Source organism: Chelonoidis abingdonii, chromosome 6 (assembly GCF_003597395.2).
Source record: "Chelonoidis abingdonii isolate Lonesome George chromosome 6, CheloAbing_2.0, whole genome shotgun sequence".
In the NCBI taxonomy this organism is placed as follows: Eukaryota; Metazoa; Chordata; order Testudines; family Testudinidae; genus Chelonoidis; species Chelonoidis abingdonii.
Window position 1 is genome coordinate 109,401,917 of NC_133774.1, and position 14,976 is coordinate 109,416,892.

At 41.9% G+C, this 14,976-nt stretch overlaps 1 protein-coding gene across 2 annotated transcripts in view; it reads left to right on the top strand.

The window, feature by feature from the left end:
- Nucleotides 1-14,976, top strand: part of TTC39B (tetratricopeptide repeat domain 39B) — a 125,468-nt gene that overhangs the window by 45,863 nt on the left and 64,629 nt on the right. Inside the window, exon 1 of one of the 2 annotated variants that reach the window (XM_075067321.1) lies at nucleotides 8,478-8,577. The exons of the other annotated variant lie outside the window; for it this stretch is intronic. The gene's annotated coding sequence lies outside the window, so the exon portion shown is untranslated. Of the gene's footprint in view, nucleotides 1-8,477; nucleotides 8,578-14,976 lie in introns of those variants that run through there. 2 annotated transcript variants of the gene reach the window in all.

A 14,976-nucleotide genomic window follows, 5' to 3' on the forward strand; every position in this document is an offset into this window, starting at 1 on the left:
CCTTTCGTTTTGGAGGGAAATCATTTTTCCTCACAGTTAATAAAGTACAATTTCCAATAAAATCAAAGTTCTGATAATTATTTTGCAGGAAATCCTTAGCATTTCATTGGAGTGGTTTCAGAATGGAGTAATTTTTAGTAATTGGGGAAGAGATGGGAAATGAGTCAAGGGTAGGTGGTCCAGATGTGTTTGCAGAGTGCATGAATAAGGCCTTTGTAAGAAAGTTCTGTAGGCATATCTCCCTTACTAGTATTTTTTTAAACACCTGCCAATTGCTGCAATATGGAGGGAGCTAAAGGTTCATAAAAAGTTCTTCAGGAGTATCTTTATGAACCAAGTTCTCTGTCCCCTATTTCTCTCAAAATAGACTCAGGCTTGGTCTGTGCTAGGAATTCATGTCCATATAAATATGTCACTCCATATCCCTGAGCGATGTAGTTATAGCAGTCTAACTCCAGGTATAGACAGTGCTATGTCAACGGGAGGGCTTCTCCTGTTGACAGAGCTACTGCCTCTCGTGGAAGAAGCCCTCCCGTCAGCATAGATATTGTCTTCGCTGGAGCACTACAGCAGTGCAGCTGCATCATTGTAAGTGTAGACAAGCCTTTAGTTTCTCCCCTTACCCAAAACATTAAATCACTCCTTCCCAAATCATTCTTGTCTCTTGTTTCCACCAGTTGCTTTTGCCAGACTTCCACTTTGGGTTTTACCCAGCAATTCCATCTTGCATTTCTGGCTTCCCACCACCAAGATTCCATGTCTGAGGGAGTTTCTTTTCTGACTTGAGATTGGATTGGAGTAGCGGGATGGACTTCTGATAAGCGAAGAAGCATGGAAGGTTGGCAAGTTGCTGCTGGCTTTTGGAGTGGAGCAGACTCAGTTACTCAACAAAACTTCCTCATTACCTGCTGCCTGTTGCAGGTCCATCCTAAGCTCAGGAGACTTCCCCTGTGATCCCATGCTTCCCTTGCTGGTTGCTTGACTGGAGAAGAATCAAATCTGAGCTAGCAAGCAGGGCTGTAGTTGGCTGGAGACCCTGGATTGTAGTGTATAGCAGGTGGCTGCATTGTGTACTGCAGTCAGTCACATCACCATCAGCAGTCTAAAGCAGTCTTCACTGATGCACTGTTTGGAAGTGATAAATGTGTAAGCGGAGGAATGGTCCCGCTATTGTGGGAAACTTTCCTGGCTTCTGCACTATCCCGGTGAAGTGGGCTAGCGAAAGGATCTGAGTCCTCACTCCCACTTCCTTTACCCAGAGGCCTCCCTGCCCTTGAGGCCTCCCTTTCTACTCTCCTGTCTGCCAGAGTCCTCGTAACCCCAACAAGGCTGGGCCCAGGATTCCTGGGGGGCTCAACCCCCAACCCTGCTGTGGTCACCCAGGACAGGGGCTAGGGTGTCCCTACTCCAGGGTACTCTTTGCACTGCGCACTTCCCTGACCCACTGATCACATCATACAATTTAAAGCAAATACAAGTTATTTAATTAACAATTTAAAAAAAGAATAAGGAAAAATGGGAAAGGTTAAAGGAAAACACATCACCCCGCTCTCTGGCAGGGACCATCAGAAACAGTGTCTCTGGACATCAGGGCACTTCACTGTTCCTTCTAGGTCCCAGGCCTACCCTGGCTGTGCTGCAGGGACGCTGCGGGTCAGATAGTTGCTCTGGGTGGCAGAACCCTTCTCCCCAGTGTCACCCGTGCTCTGTCAGGGTTACAATCCCCCTCCAAGTCTGGCCTGCAGGGCCTCTTGGCTGAGGCGTCTCCCTGTGCTGGGCCCACTGCCCAGGGTCCCCCTCTGTCTCCCCAGCTGCTCACCACACCCAGCTCCGGACTGCTCCAGCCCCAGCTCCACACTGCCTCAGCACGGCAGCTGCTGCTGCTGCTCTGCCTTCAGCTCTCTGGGCTGCTTGTCTGGCCTCCCTAGCTCCAGTTGCTACAGCTCTGCGCCCAGGGCAGGTCTGCTCTGGAGGCTGCTTCTGTGTGTCTCTCTCAGCTCTCACCTGCTTCCTGGGCTGCTTGTCTGGCCCCTCTGGCTCTGGTTGCTGCAGCTCTCCTCCCAGGGCAGGTCTGCTCTCTCTGGGCTGTGCTCTGGCTTTTTGGGCTGCAGCTCTGCTCCCAGCAGCTTAGCTTGGGCCCCTACTCTCCCTTAGCTCGGCCCTACTCTGTCTGACCCAGGCAATTTCAGCTCACATGGAGGACCCCCTGGTCCCCTGACTCCTTGATTAGCTTGCCAACCCTGTCAATCAGGCTGACCTGGAGCATTGGACTCTAGCCATTGTTCCTGGGGACTGTCAGTCTCAGGGTCTTGATTTGTCATGGATCCCTCCCCTTTTAGTGCTGGGAGCTAGCAACCAAAACACCCCCGCCGAATGTTAGTAAGGGGATAACAGTCCCCTTACAAATGCATTTGCACAGAGACTAGATGCTGAATGGCCCTGCAATCAGTCAGTCTTTGGAACCAGTTAGTCAGGGAAATGGTGAAGTGGCCCAGTTTGGCCCTGGAGGCTGTTGTTTTGTAGAACTGATAAATGAAATTGTTTTTAATTGTTCACTTTATTAATGTAAGTTCTGTTCACCATTCCCTACACTTGTCTGCATTGTAACTTCTGTTCACTGTTTGATTTTGTATTCCATATGACTTGGCATTGTGCCTCTCTCATACAACTTTGTATTCGAAAATTTGTAGAAAACTTTGTATCAGATGTTATAGCCCTAAAGATAGTATAGTTAAAGTGAAAGAAACATGTGCCTTTTTGCTAGAAGTAGAATAAGATCCCCCCCCACTCTGTAATCAATTGCCCCATTGACGAATGAGGTGTGAATGAGTGAGGTTGGAACACACCACCTCCAGAAGCTACAACAGTTGAAGAGGGATGGAAGCCAGAGCAAAGGACAATAGAACTTGTCAAGTGGGCCCAAGGAGGGGAGAGACATATTGACGACCTCAGGGATTAGAAGCAAGCACCTTCTTTAGAAACGCCCTTTGACAGCATTGGACAACACCCAGAAAAAAAACAGCACAAAGACCAACGGACACAGACCCAGATTTGAATCTGGTCTGGATTTGCATAAGAGGGAAGCTGCTATAAATACAAGGTGTCTTGCAGAAGACCTGGGTCTCGTCTTGTCACCATCCGGAGCATCGACCGGATCGGCAGAAGCCCGGCTCCACCCCTCCCATCCACTAACTCACCTGGCCAGTGCAGTTAAGGGAGCAACTAGTTGGTAACAACAGCAAGACGGAGTGTGTTTGTGTCTGTGTGTGTGTGTGAATGCATGACTGTAATATATCATATGCATATGATAGAGTATTAATTAATACCTGTATTACTAATAAATGTGGTGTTTTGCCTTAACCCCCCTGAAAAGATCCCATATAGTACTTTGAGTACAACAGTTTTGGGGAAAATGATACATATTATTTAGGGCTGTTGATTAATTGCAGTTAACTCACGCGATTAACTCAAAAATTAATTGTGATTTAAAAAAATGAATCACAATTAATCACACTGTTAGATAATAGAATACCAATTGAAATGTATTAAATATTTTTGGATGTTTTTCTACATTTTCAAATATATTGATTTCTATTACAATACAGAATACAACATGTACACTGCTCACTTTATATTATTATTTTTGGTTACAAATATTTGCACTATAAAAAAGAAAAGAAATAGTATTTTTCACTTCACGTGATCCGAGTACTGTAGTGCAATCTCTTTATCCTGAAAGTGTAACTTACAAATGTAGATTTGTTTTGTTTTGTTTTTTGTTACTGAACTCCACTCAAAAATAAAACAATGCAAAACTTTAGAGTCTACAGGTCCACTCAGTCCTACTTGTATAGCCAATCGCTAAGACAAAAAACAAGTTTGTTTACATTTACAGGAGATACTTCTGTCTGCTTCTTATTTACAGTGTCATCTGAAAGTGAGAACAGGTATTCTATTCGCATGGCACTTTTGTGGCCAGCATTGCAAGGTATTTACGTGCCAGATATGCTAAACATTTGTATGCCACTTCATGCTTTGGCCACCATTCCAGAGGACATGCTTTCATGCTGATAATGCTTATTAAAAAAATAATGCATTAATTAAATTTATGATTAAATTGTATGTCTCCAGTTCTGTTTTGCCCATATTCTGCCATATAATTCATGTTATAGCAGTCTTGGATGATGACCCAGCACATGTTGGTTTTAAGAACACTTTCATAGCAGATTTGATAAAACGTAAAGAAGGTACCAATGTGAGATTTCTAAAGTTAACTATAGCACTCGACCCAAGGTTTAAGAATCTGAAGTGCCATCCAAAATCTGAAAGGGACAAGGTACGGAGCATGCTTTCAGAACAACACTCCAGTGCAGAAACTACCAAAAAAAGAAAATCTGCTGGTGGCTTCTGACTCAGATAATGAAAATGAACATATATTGGTCTGCACTGCTTTGGATTGTTATTGAGCAGAACCCATCATCAGCATAGACGCATGTCATCTGGAATGGTGGTTGAAGTATGAAGGGATATATTAATCTTTAGCGCATCTGGCATATAAATATCTTGCGACGCTGGCTACAACAGTGCTACGAGAACACCTGCTTTTGCTTTCATTTGACATTGTAAACAAGAAGAGGACAGCATTATCTCCTGCGAATGTAAACAAACTTGTTTGAGCGATTGGCTGAAGTAGAACTGAGTGGACTTGTAGGTGCTAAAATTTTACATTATTTTATTTTTGAATGTGTTTTTTTTTTTTTAATGTAATTCTACATTTGTAGGTTCAACTTTTCACAACTTTTTACAGAACACTTTGCGTTCTGTGTTGTCATTGAAATCAATATATTTAAAAATGTAGAAAACATCCAAAAAATTTTAAATGAATGGTATTCTATTGTTTAACAGAACAATTAAGCAATTTTTTAATTGCTTGATATCCCTAATAATATTATAATTAGGTATTTTTATTTTTATCACAGATATTTGGCCTGGTTCTACTTTCCTCACTCAGACCAAACTGCTATTACTTGTAGTGGGAATTCTGCCTGAGTAAGAATTGTAGATTCAGAATCTAGAAGCCAGTCAACTGACTTGAGGCCAGAGGAACTGTTTTGATCATCCAGTCTGAGCTCCTGTATAACACAGGCCATAGAACTTCCCCAGAATAATTCCTTTTGAACCAGACCATAATTAACGTTTTTTTAAAGTCCAATCTTGATTTTAAAATGGCAAATTATTGATGGCTTTCACTAATTAGTTGACTTGGCTCTAAAGGCAAGGTTAGGAAAATATTGTAAGGAAATATTCCTGAGATTGTTTATAGATGCTTTTCCCAAACTTTTAAAAGCTGAGTGTCCTCTTCAGGAAGATGAACTCAGTTGCTCATTCCCCTTTCCCTCCATAGCACTGCCATATGTTAAAGACTTACATGCCTTAATTCATACATTTTACACACTGCTCTGCCTGGCCTCTGATTTTTCCTATGAGCCCTCCACCACTTTGGGAAATGTTTGTGTAGACCTTTATAGCTATGTTCTCTCTCTTATGTGTTTTGAACAGCAAAATAATTAATTATTTACTTTTAAAATATTGTCACTGGCATTAAAGTTAGCACCCATTGAAATGAATGAGGAAGTTCACACCTCAGAGCTCTAGTGTCTGGTTGACTCTCTGCAAACTCAGAGAGCATTGGTGATACTCAGGCTGTGTCTACACTGCAGTTTATGTCTGCATAATTTACGTTGCTCAGGGGTGCGAATAAACCACCCCCCAGAGTGATATAAGTCACACGGATATAAGTGCTGCTGTGGACAGTGGTATGTCCCCTCTCCCACCAGCTTAGAGTGGTTACTGTAGGCTTTGTTTACACTAGCACTTTTGTTGGTAGAACTTTTGTCAGTCAGGGCTGTGAAAAAACCACATCCCTGACTGACAAAAGTTTCACCAAGACAGGTGCTGTGTGGACTGCTCTGTGTCAGCAGGAGACGCTCTCCTGCTGACATAGCTACTGCCTCTCGTTAGGGGTGATTTAATTAGGCTAACGGGAGAGCTCTACACAGGAGACCTTACAATGGCACAGTTGCAGTGGTACAGCTGTGCTGCTGTAAGGTCCATAGTATAGACATAGCCTTAAAGAGCTCTGGTGTAAACTCTCTAGTGTAGCTATGCCCTCAATTTATGTTTTGAAGTTTTCTTTGCAGCCATATCAGTTAAAGTCAGTCTCTTTTAAAAATGAAAGTTGAGACTAGGGATAATGATTTGGAGATCCGTCCGTGTCCCTTGGCTTGTGCTTTGTGTCCCACCATATGGACACTCTTCACAGTTCTGAGAAATACTGGTCTGTAGTTGTGATGTGGTAGACAAACTGCACATTGGCTGTTTGCAGTGTGGGAGGTATCCCAGTCATCCATAAGCCTTTCCCCTTTTGAACTCTTGAAGCAACTGTGTGGGATTTTGATCCTAATGTAGGGGATGTGGGAAGAAAAGGGATTGTCTTTCTGTTCTATATTTGTACAGCTCCTAGAACAGTGGGGTTCTGGTTCTTGACTGGGGCTCCTAGGTACTACAGAACTACTGCTACTACCAGGGTCTCTGAAACTTGCTGAGCAAGGGTGGGTTAACAAGGGCTTATGGGCCCAATCAACCCACCCCAGTTGCAGTAGGCATCAAGAGTGGAGAGAGTAGTTAGATTGCTTGGTAGCTGATCCAGAAAAAGAGAAGACCTCCAGGCTTCTTTCACAGAGCGAAAAGTGATTGCAGCCAGGAAGCTGAGACAGCTTGTTAGCTTAGTGAGCGTCCAGGTGGATGGAGAAACTGGGCGTAGGGAGACTGGCTGGCTGACCATTTGTTTGAAGAGAGTTCCTGAAGGAAAGGGCAAGGTCCTGCTGAAGGCTTGCTAGACAACCCTCATTTTTTTTTCTTGCGTTTTGGGACTTTGTTACCCTAGAAGGAATGAACTGGAGAGCGTGTTAGCCAGAGAGCTGAGGCTCTCCAGCACCAGATTTAGCTGAAGGTAGTGGTCGACTATCAGAAACCCCAGAATAGAATGAGTAGTGCCATGTTGGGCTGCAAGGGGCACCCCAGAGGCCAACCCTTCCACAATAGTCTATTGTCTAAAGTCAGGAATGCACTTTTTTTTTTTTTTGTTGCCATTGTCCTTGAAGACAGTTGCTGAGAATTATGTTAATCTGTTAGATTTGTTTTTGCTTTCACTGCTAGAATCGTATTACTGCGTGAGGGAGAGCTCTGTGGCTTGTTTTCCTTTTTCAAAGTAATAGTCTTTGCAAGAAAGAGCGAGAGCACCAAAGCCCCTGTCTGGCAAGAGCAGTAGTTAAGAAGTGGATTGGTCTCTGGGACTTAGCCTTTCTATGAGAAGCAGTCTTTACTCCCTTATTGGCAGGAATTTGATTGGAGGAGGCTCCTGTGCCTTCTACCGTGCCCTAAGAATGATTCTTTTGAAGAAAGTTCGAAAGTTATTCACCTGTCACAAGGGTAGTGGTCTTCAGTGTGTACAGGGTTAGCCACACTCAGCCCAACCGGAGAGATTTCAGAGGACATGGACAGACCATTGAGGGTTTTTTTTCCCCCCAGCTCGTACTGGTCTGCTCTTATTGGGAACCAGCCTCTTGAGATGAGCTCCCAAAGAGCTGCAGTTGGTTGTTCCCCCCCCGCCTGCCCTTCTTTTCTGGCTTTCTTGCTGCTGACTGCTACTTGCTTTCATTGACCTTGTCAGGTTTTCAGTAATAATGTCTGATGTAGTATATTTTACCCATCTCTGTGTGTGCTATTGGTTTTTTGTTTTGTTTTTGTCTTTAGTTTTTGGCCATGTGAGGAGTTGTTGTTAGCATCAAATCAGATTTTTGAGAAAAATTCACACGGTAATATATACTATATATTTTATTTAACAGTTTATAACCAAAGTGATTTTATTCGTTTTAGGGCCATGTAGAATAGGACAAAATAAAATATGGCTCCTGTTACTGTTACTCAGATTGTAGATTGTTACAAGCTGTGTTGTACATTTTACTTTTGCATTGGTGTACTTCCTTTTTGTCTGGTTCTTTTCTTAAGGCAGCCCTTTTAATGTGTTTTTTAAGGCCACTTTTTAAGGTATCTTTTTGTTCAAAGGAGAAACACTGAGGTAACTCTTTTTTGGTCCCTTTAAATGTGAATCCTTTTGTATTTCTCGTGTTTCCATGTTCTCCTTGCAGTTAGGCAGTGATAGATTAGAATTAGACTGCAGTACAGATTGGGAAAATCTCCCAGCATCCTCTTCCTGCAGAGGCATCAGCAACCAGCATTGACTGTAGCTGCTGCCACTCTAATTGACATTTCTTTTAAATTCTGATATGGAGAGCTCCTGTGATGCCAGCTGCTGTCTTGTGAACTTTGTCTTTTTTTTCTTTTGCTTGATATCTAATTAATGAGAACACCATGGGTATCGAGAAATAAAACAGAAAATTGAATATTCTCTGTGCTAGCTTTTCTGTGTCTGGTAGAAAAGATAGTAAGAGAGACTTATCCTTGCACTGGGAGGACTCCATTTATTCACCTGAAGTTATCTGCTGATTTCATCCTGTAAGTACCCTGACTCTGTATAGTAGTCCCTGAAATCATGATTGCAGTAATCATATATGTAGATGTTTATCTGGGGAAACCTGCCTTTGTAGAAATGTACTCTATTGAAAACATCTATAGCTTAGATGGAATTTGTTCTACATGCTTACAGTGCGTTCAAAGGGGGAAAATGTATTCAGAATGATTTATGAAGTAATTGTTTTTTCTCCATACTTAGCGGTGGTGAACAATGCTTCTAGTGAATATGAGTTTCTCTGCTGATGTCAATGATTAATCAGCTAGAATACTGTAGGTTGCAGAATACTGCAAGATGTGCATTTTGGGATGCTCTTTTTGAAATTGGCAACATAAAATCACCATCAGTGTTATGGTGGCTTATTGCATTTGCTGATATTTTTCCCTGCCCTGGCAGCTGTTACCATTTAACCATTTATACTACTATATATGTTTGGCTTAACTATAACAATGTGTAACAAACCTTATGTAGAATATTGTTAGATTTTAGAGGCTGCTCAGTAATCTAAGATTTTGCATCCATTAAATATACAGTATCAGCACTCAGTATAGCACATCCCAGTAAATTGTTGTGAAGTTAGGAAAAATGGTTTTAGCAATAGGATCACTCAGTCCTAATAGTGTGTTTGGATTAGAGCCAACATCTGTGTGACGCAGTCATAGTACCATAAACATCTGGCCTTATTTGCTGTCCTACATGCTGGATGATTGAATTTTTTTTTCTAGAGAAATTTTAAAATGAATTGTTTATTTTGTTAGAACTTTATCAGTGAACTACCATATTTTTAACTATGTACGGTTTAAACTGTAGTTTAACTTTTTTTAGAAGGATTTCTGTTTTCAACTTTGTTTTTCAGTACCCATCTTTTATTTATGCAAACTCTTTCTGCAAAGTACATATAAACCAATTTGCCTTATATATGTGAAAAGATTAGGCAGTAATTTGGGATTGCTTATTGCTCTTGGCCAGATTCTGATACCCTTTCTTATACTGAGTAGCACCTAACATTGATTTCAGTCTGACTACGCATGGAGTAAGGTATTTCTCTGTGTAAGTAAGGGTATAAAAATCTGGACCTCAGCCTCTAGAATTACAGAAATTCTTATTTTAAACTGTAAAGACTGATTATTAAAATCTGTGTCTAAAAATAGTGTTAAATCAAATTACTGAACTTTCTGTTTACCAGACAAACCTGATAACACATTAGCCTTCTGTTATTTTGTACTGGAATATCATGCATCCTGACAGGTTTTTTGATGCCAGCATTTTCATTAGTTTCCAGCAGTGTAAAACAGATTTTCTCCCACCTGCAGATAAACACCTTTCATGGGTTTTATTTTATTTTCTTCTCTTGAATATTGGGTCATTTTAAGTATTGCTGATCTGAATTTAGCTACTACATATGAAGCCTGAAATGCCTGATGTAACTTCTAGGTGTACCATTGAATTAAAGATTGTGAGCCAAATTCATCCCTGGTGTAAGTGAATTGACTTCAATAAAATTACTCCACAACTTCCATTGGCTTACATCAGGGATGAAATATGCATGTGGTGTTTTAGATAAGTAAATAGTTATCCATATACTTGGCACGTTTTGATTTTTCTCACTATATGGCTGATTCATTAATGGAAAGTTTTGGATCTTGCTTACTGTGCATGTTTAGTGCTATTGTGCCTATAAGACTTTTTGCACTTGACTTCTGAAGAAAGTGATGATAGTCTCAGTTAACACTGTTTTAGCACTCCTGACTCATGGAATGACTTCATTGTTGGCTCACTGAGCTCCTCTCCAGCCAATCAACAACCAAAGTGCTACAGCACTTCCATTTTGCTCAGAGAGCTGTCTTCCAGTTTCCAAAATGCTGGGAGATTCTGATTATCTTGTGACGTTAGTTTCTCTCCTGAAGGAGGTTATTTTTGTTAAGGTACTTGGGAGACCTGGGTTTAATTCCCATCTCTGTCACTATCTTCCTGTGTGACCTTATCACTTGTCTCTCTGTGCCTCAGTTTGCTATCTGTAAAATGAGGCTACTGATACACCCCTACTTTGCAGAGATTCTTACTCCTGGGGGGATTCTGAGCCATGCAGAATTTTGCAGAAATTAATGCTGAGCACGCAGAATATCTTTTCTTCCCCACAGAAATGGGCTGTCATGCTGCTGTCCACCATTACGGGCTTCTGGATCGAGCAGAGCCCAGCTCACAAATAGCAGACAAGGGTGGGGAAAGGGAAGGAAACTAGAGGGTTCCCAGCAGCTGCAGTTTCCAGCATCCCCTAAAACAAGGCGGCAGTGGCACACAGGAAACTCCATGCAAGCCTAGGACCCAGCATCTGGCTGTTTCTGCCTCTGGAATGCTGGCCTCTGAGAGGGTAGAGGGTGTGAGTGTCTGGGCTGCGGAGGCCCCACAACTGGCCTGGGGGGTAGGGGATGCAAGTGTGTGGGCTGGGGTGAGGAGGAGGAGTGTCTGGGCTGGTCATTGCTAGGCTGTGTGTGTGTGTGTGTGTGGAGGGGGGTGTTTCTGGGCCAGGGGAGGCTCCACAGTTGGCCTCTAGGGGGAGGGGGTGTGAGTATCTGGCCCCCCCAGCTGGGGTCTGTGGGGACGGAGATAGAGAAACAGGAACTGGTTTGTCATAGGGGTTTCTTTAATTCTTTACTCACAGGCTCATTTTTTGTGTGTCTGTATTGTTACAGACATACTTGCTGACAGATACTTGGAAATAAATTACCAAAATAATTGAAACTGCTTTGATTATATAGTGTTATTTTAACAAATAAAATTTTCAGAATTTTAAAATATTGTGCGCAGAATTTTAATTTTTTAGGGGGCACAAAATGCCCCCAGAGTAAGAGAAGTTGTGCTGATAAATTCATTAATATTATGGAGATGTTCACATAATGTCTTGAGAGGGCCATAGAAGTAAGTAGATTGCCCTGCGTTGTCTTCATATGCAAAAGAAATGTCCAAAGTTACATTTCAGCAAAGATATATATTTTATAATAATTTTAGATTAGAACAATTAGTACTTCTATTGGTATTTATAATACGTACTTCTGAAATGAAGATACCATCCCTGGCCTTCTGGATAGGTATCATCGCGCTTTTAGGTTAAAATACAGAAGAGAGAGAATTAGGATCTTAAAAAAATAAAGGAGAGGGGTTGTCAAACTTTTGGATGTGAGGATAGAATATACTATTTCAGAGAAATTCTCTACTGCCCTGTGGATGGATTTTGGAAGGGTATTCTCAGCATAAGAGATAATGTGGGAGAAAGCACAGTGGGATTTGTGGGTGAAAGAAATGAAGTTGGAGAGAGAGCACAAGGAAATGTCTGATGCAGACAGACTGGTCCCTTTGCTTTCTTACATATTGTAACAGCTGAACCTTCCCTAATATTGTTGATACTTTATCATAAGGATTGAAGTTTGCAGGGGACAGAGAATGGTAATTTTCTCTCATCTTCCTATTTTCTAGGTGGTTCCCTCCCTTATTGCTGTAGCATTCTGCCCCATCTTCCCTTCCTCTGTTCCTGGGCAAGTGCTATCCCTTCCTCTGCCTGCTCTATTTTTGTTCCCTTCTTGTTTCCCTTGATGGCTTCTGTGCCTTTCCTGCTCCCATTTTTCATGCTTCCATCTTCTTTTGAGGGATCCCTCTCTGCTATTCTCTTTTTTTTTCCTTGATGGATGCTTCCTCTCTCATTCTCTCCTCTGGTTGCTGTTGGCCCTCTTTCTCCTTTTTCTCTGATGTCTGTCTTGCAGCAGTGATAGACAGGTAAAGATAAGGGGGGGGGGGGACAACTTTAAAAGAAGAAAATTAGTCCCAAAGATTTAGGAAAAACATCCTAATGTTTAGATCTATTAGATTGTGAAATGTTCTCACCAGAGAAGCATTGAAAGTCCTATTGTATGGGACATTTAAAAAACGGACTGGCTAAAACACTGATGGGAAAACTCCTGCAAGAGCTTCAGAGGATGGATAGTATGATTTAACTTTTGTGTTATCTAACCACAGAGGATGAAAACATTGGCGTGATATTTCTGCTAAAATAACCACTGAAATAGATAACAATGTTGAGACTTAAATTGTCATTGTTAGGCTTTGTAGATAATACTACACCCGAAGGGTCGAATGGGACGCAGTTTTATACTGTTTCAGATCTATTGTTTGCCTGTCTGCAGACTTGGAAAGAAAGCACTGAGTTGGTTCACATTTGGAATATTATCTTCACAACTATGAGAGCTGGAATCTCATTTTTAATAAGTGAAAGCTTAAAATAGGGAGAAACTGCTGAGGCTACCAGTGAAGTGCTGAAACAGTGTGGGCTCACTCGAAGCTCTGCTTTTTCATATATTTAAGAGAAAAAATTACTACATTTCAAAATCTGGTTTATGATTTATTAATAAGGTCATACATTGTGATTGCACCTTCCAGGACCAAAGCACTTAAGTGATGGATAAAATTCCTCTTTTTGAATACGCACTGCAGACCTCTGTTTATATTTTCTACATTCATTTTGTGTCTGAAATCCCCATATACGTGAAAGGGAATTTACATATGCTGACTCAGTACAGAATTTGCAATGGAGAATAGATGTGCATGTAAGAGATGCATTCTGTGGGTAGGATATGTACACACTCCTGTATCAATCATTTCACACTACCATGCCCCCCCGAATACAATAACCTGAGTTGACGGTGGCAGCAGTATAAAAGTGCTGAGCAATACTGCAGTTGAGAACAGGAAGTGCATTTTAGTGGAGAGGAGTTAAATTTCTTATAGAGCATTTGTAGGGAAAGTGTCCTAGCCATTGGACTTAAATTTGATGTGTTCTTCTAAAGACAGCACTTCAGAAGCACAATGCTAGCTGGAGTGACTAGAAGAAAAACTGCTGCTAAATCACAAATACACTTCTTATAGTATCTTGTATTTTCTGTGGAGGTCTTTCATCTGTATACAACCAGGCCCATACTTGCTTAGCTTGTGAGCACTAAGTAAAATTTGAGGTTTATAGGGGAATATCTGTAAATGTTGTGGAAAACATGTTCTGAATAGAACTTGATTGTCTTTAGATGAGCATCCCATGAGCATCCTGTCCCTGTGGACGAAATCTGTAAGATTTATAGTAATGATTCACAAATCAAAATATAGTTATGGGGCAGATTCCAGTATCTTTTAATTTTGTTGTATACTAGTCATTGATATGAAGTATCCAAAAACAATTTATAGTGTAGCGGTTCTCAGCTGGGGGTCTGTGGACCCATGGGGGGGGCCACGAGCTATTTCATGGGTCCCTGAGCCCTCCTGCCCCACAGGGCTAAAGCCAGGAATCCAGAGCCCCAAGCCTCAGTGCCCTGCGTAGTTAAAGCCTGGAGCCTCAACTCCTTGTGGGGCAGGAGCCCCAAGCCTGCTGCCTGCAGGGCTAAAGCTGGGAGACTGGAGCTCTGAGCCCCAGTACCCAGCAGCCCCCCTTGTGCCCTGGGGCTAAAGCCCCGAGCTCCCCGCCCCCCAGGGCTAAAGGCCTGAGCTCCCTAGCCCTGCAAGGTTGTAGCCTCAAGCCACCCTGTCCAGCCGCCGAAGCCTGGAGTCCCAAGCCCCTTGCTCATAAGGCTGAAGCCCTGAGTCCCCACCCCCCATCAGCAGCTGAAGCCTAGAGCCCCAAGGCCCCCCTGTGGCTGAAGCTTGGAGCCCCACCCCTGCTGCTGAGTCTTGGAAGTTTTATAGCATGTTAGGGGCCTCAGAAGGAAAAATGTTGAGAATCCCCTTAAGTGTACTATAACCTCTCAGTTATGGAGCAGCACCTTAGCTAAGTTTGAGCAGAGCTTCCTAGTTAGTTTTTAGTTCTATCAGTCACACACACATTTGTATTTTCGTAGAACTAAGATTATATGTACTTAAATTGCTTGTTATATTCTCCCTTCCCCTTAATATTGGTGTGGAAAGAGCATATATAGGAGAAAAATAATTCATCCTTATGGATTCGGCCTCTTGGTGTTTTGCCCTATAACCGGGGATGCAGCATTGCAGATTTGCTGGATGAAATCCTGTGAATCTCTTCAAAAGTTTCTTGTTTAACATAGCACGTAAGAATTTTTGCTTACAGTGTTGTTGTTTTTTCAGTTGTTGGGTTTTGATGCCTACTTGTTTGGAAGGACTAGCAATATAGAAATATAGATAAATGTAAATCATTAAAATCTCTTTATTCCAGACAGTGCAAGATAATGCTATCTATCTGCAAGAAACCACAAAAATATTGTGAGAGATTTTCTTTATCCTATTTCTGGTTCACATTTCTGAGCTGATTGTGAAGTCCAAATTTGACCTTCTCAGTCTGATAAATTTCAGATAGTTTTGCTAGTTAACTGGTGCATCTGGGTCTTCCTCAA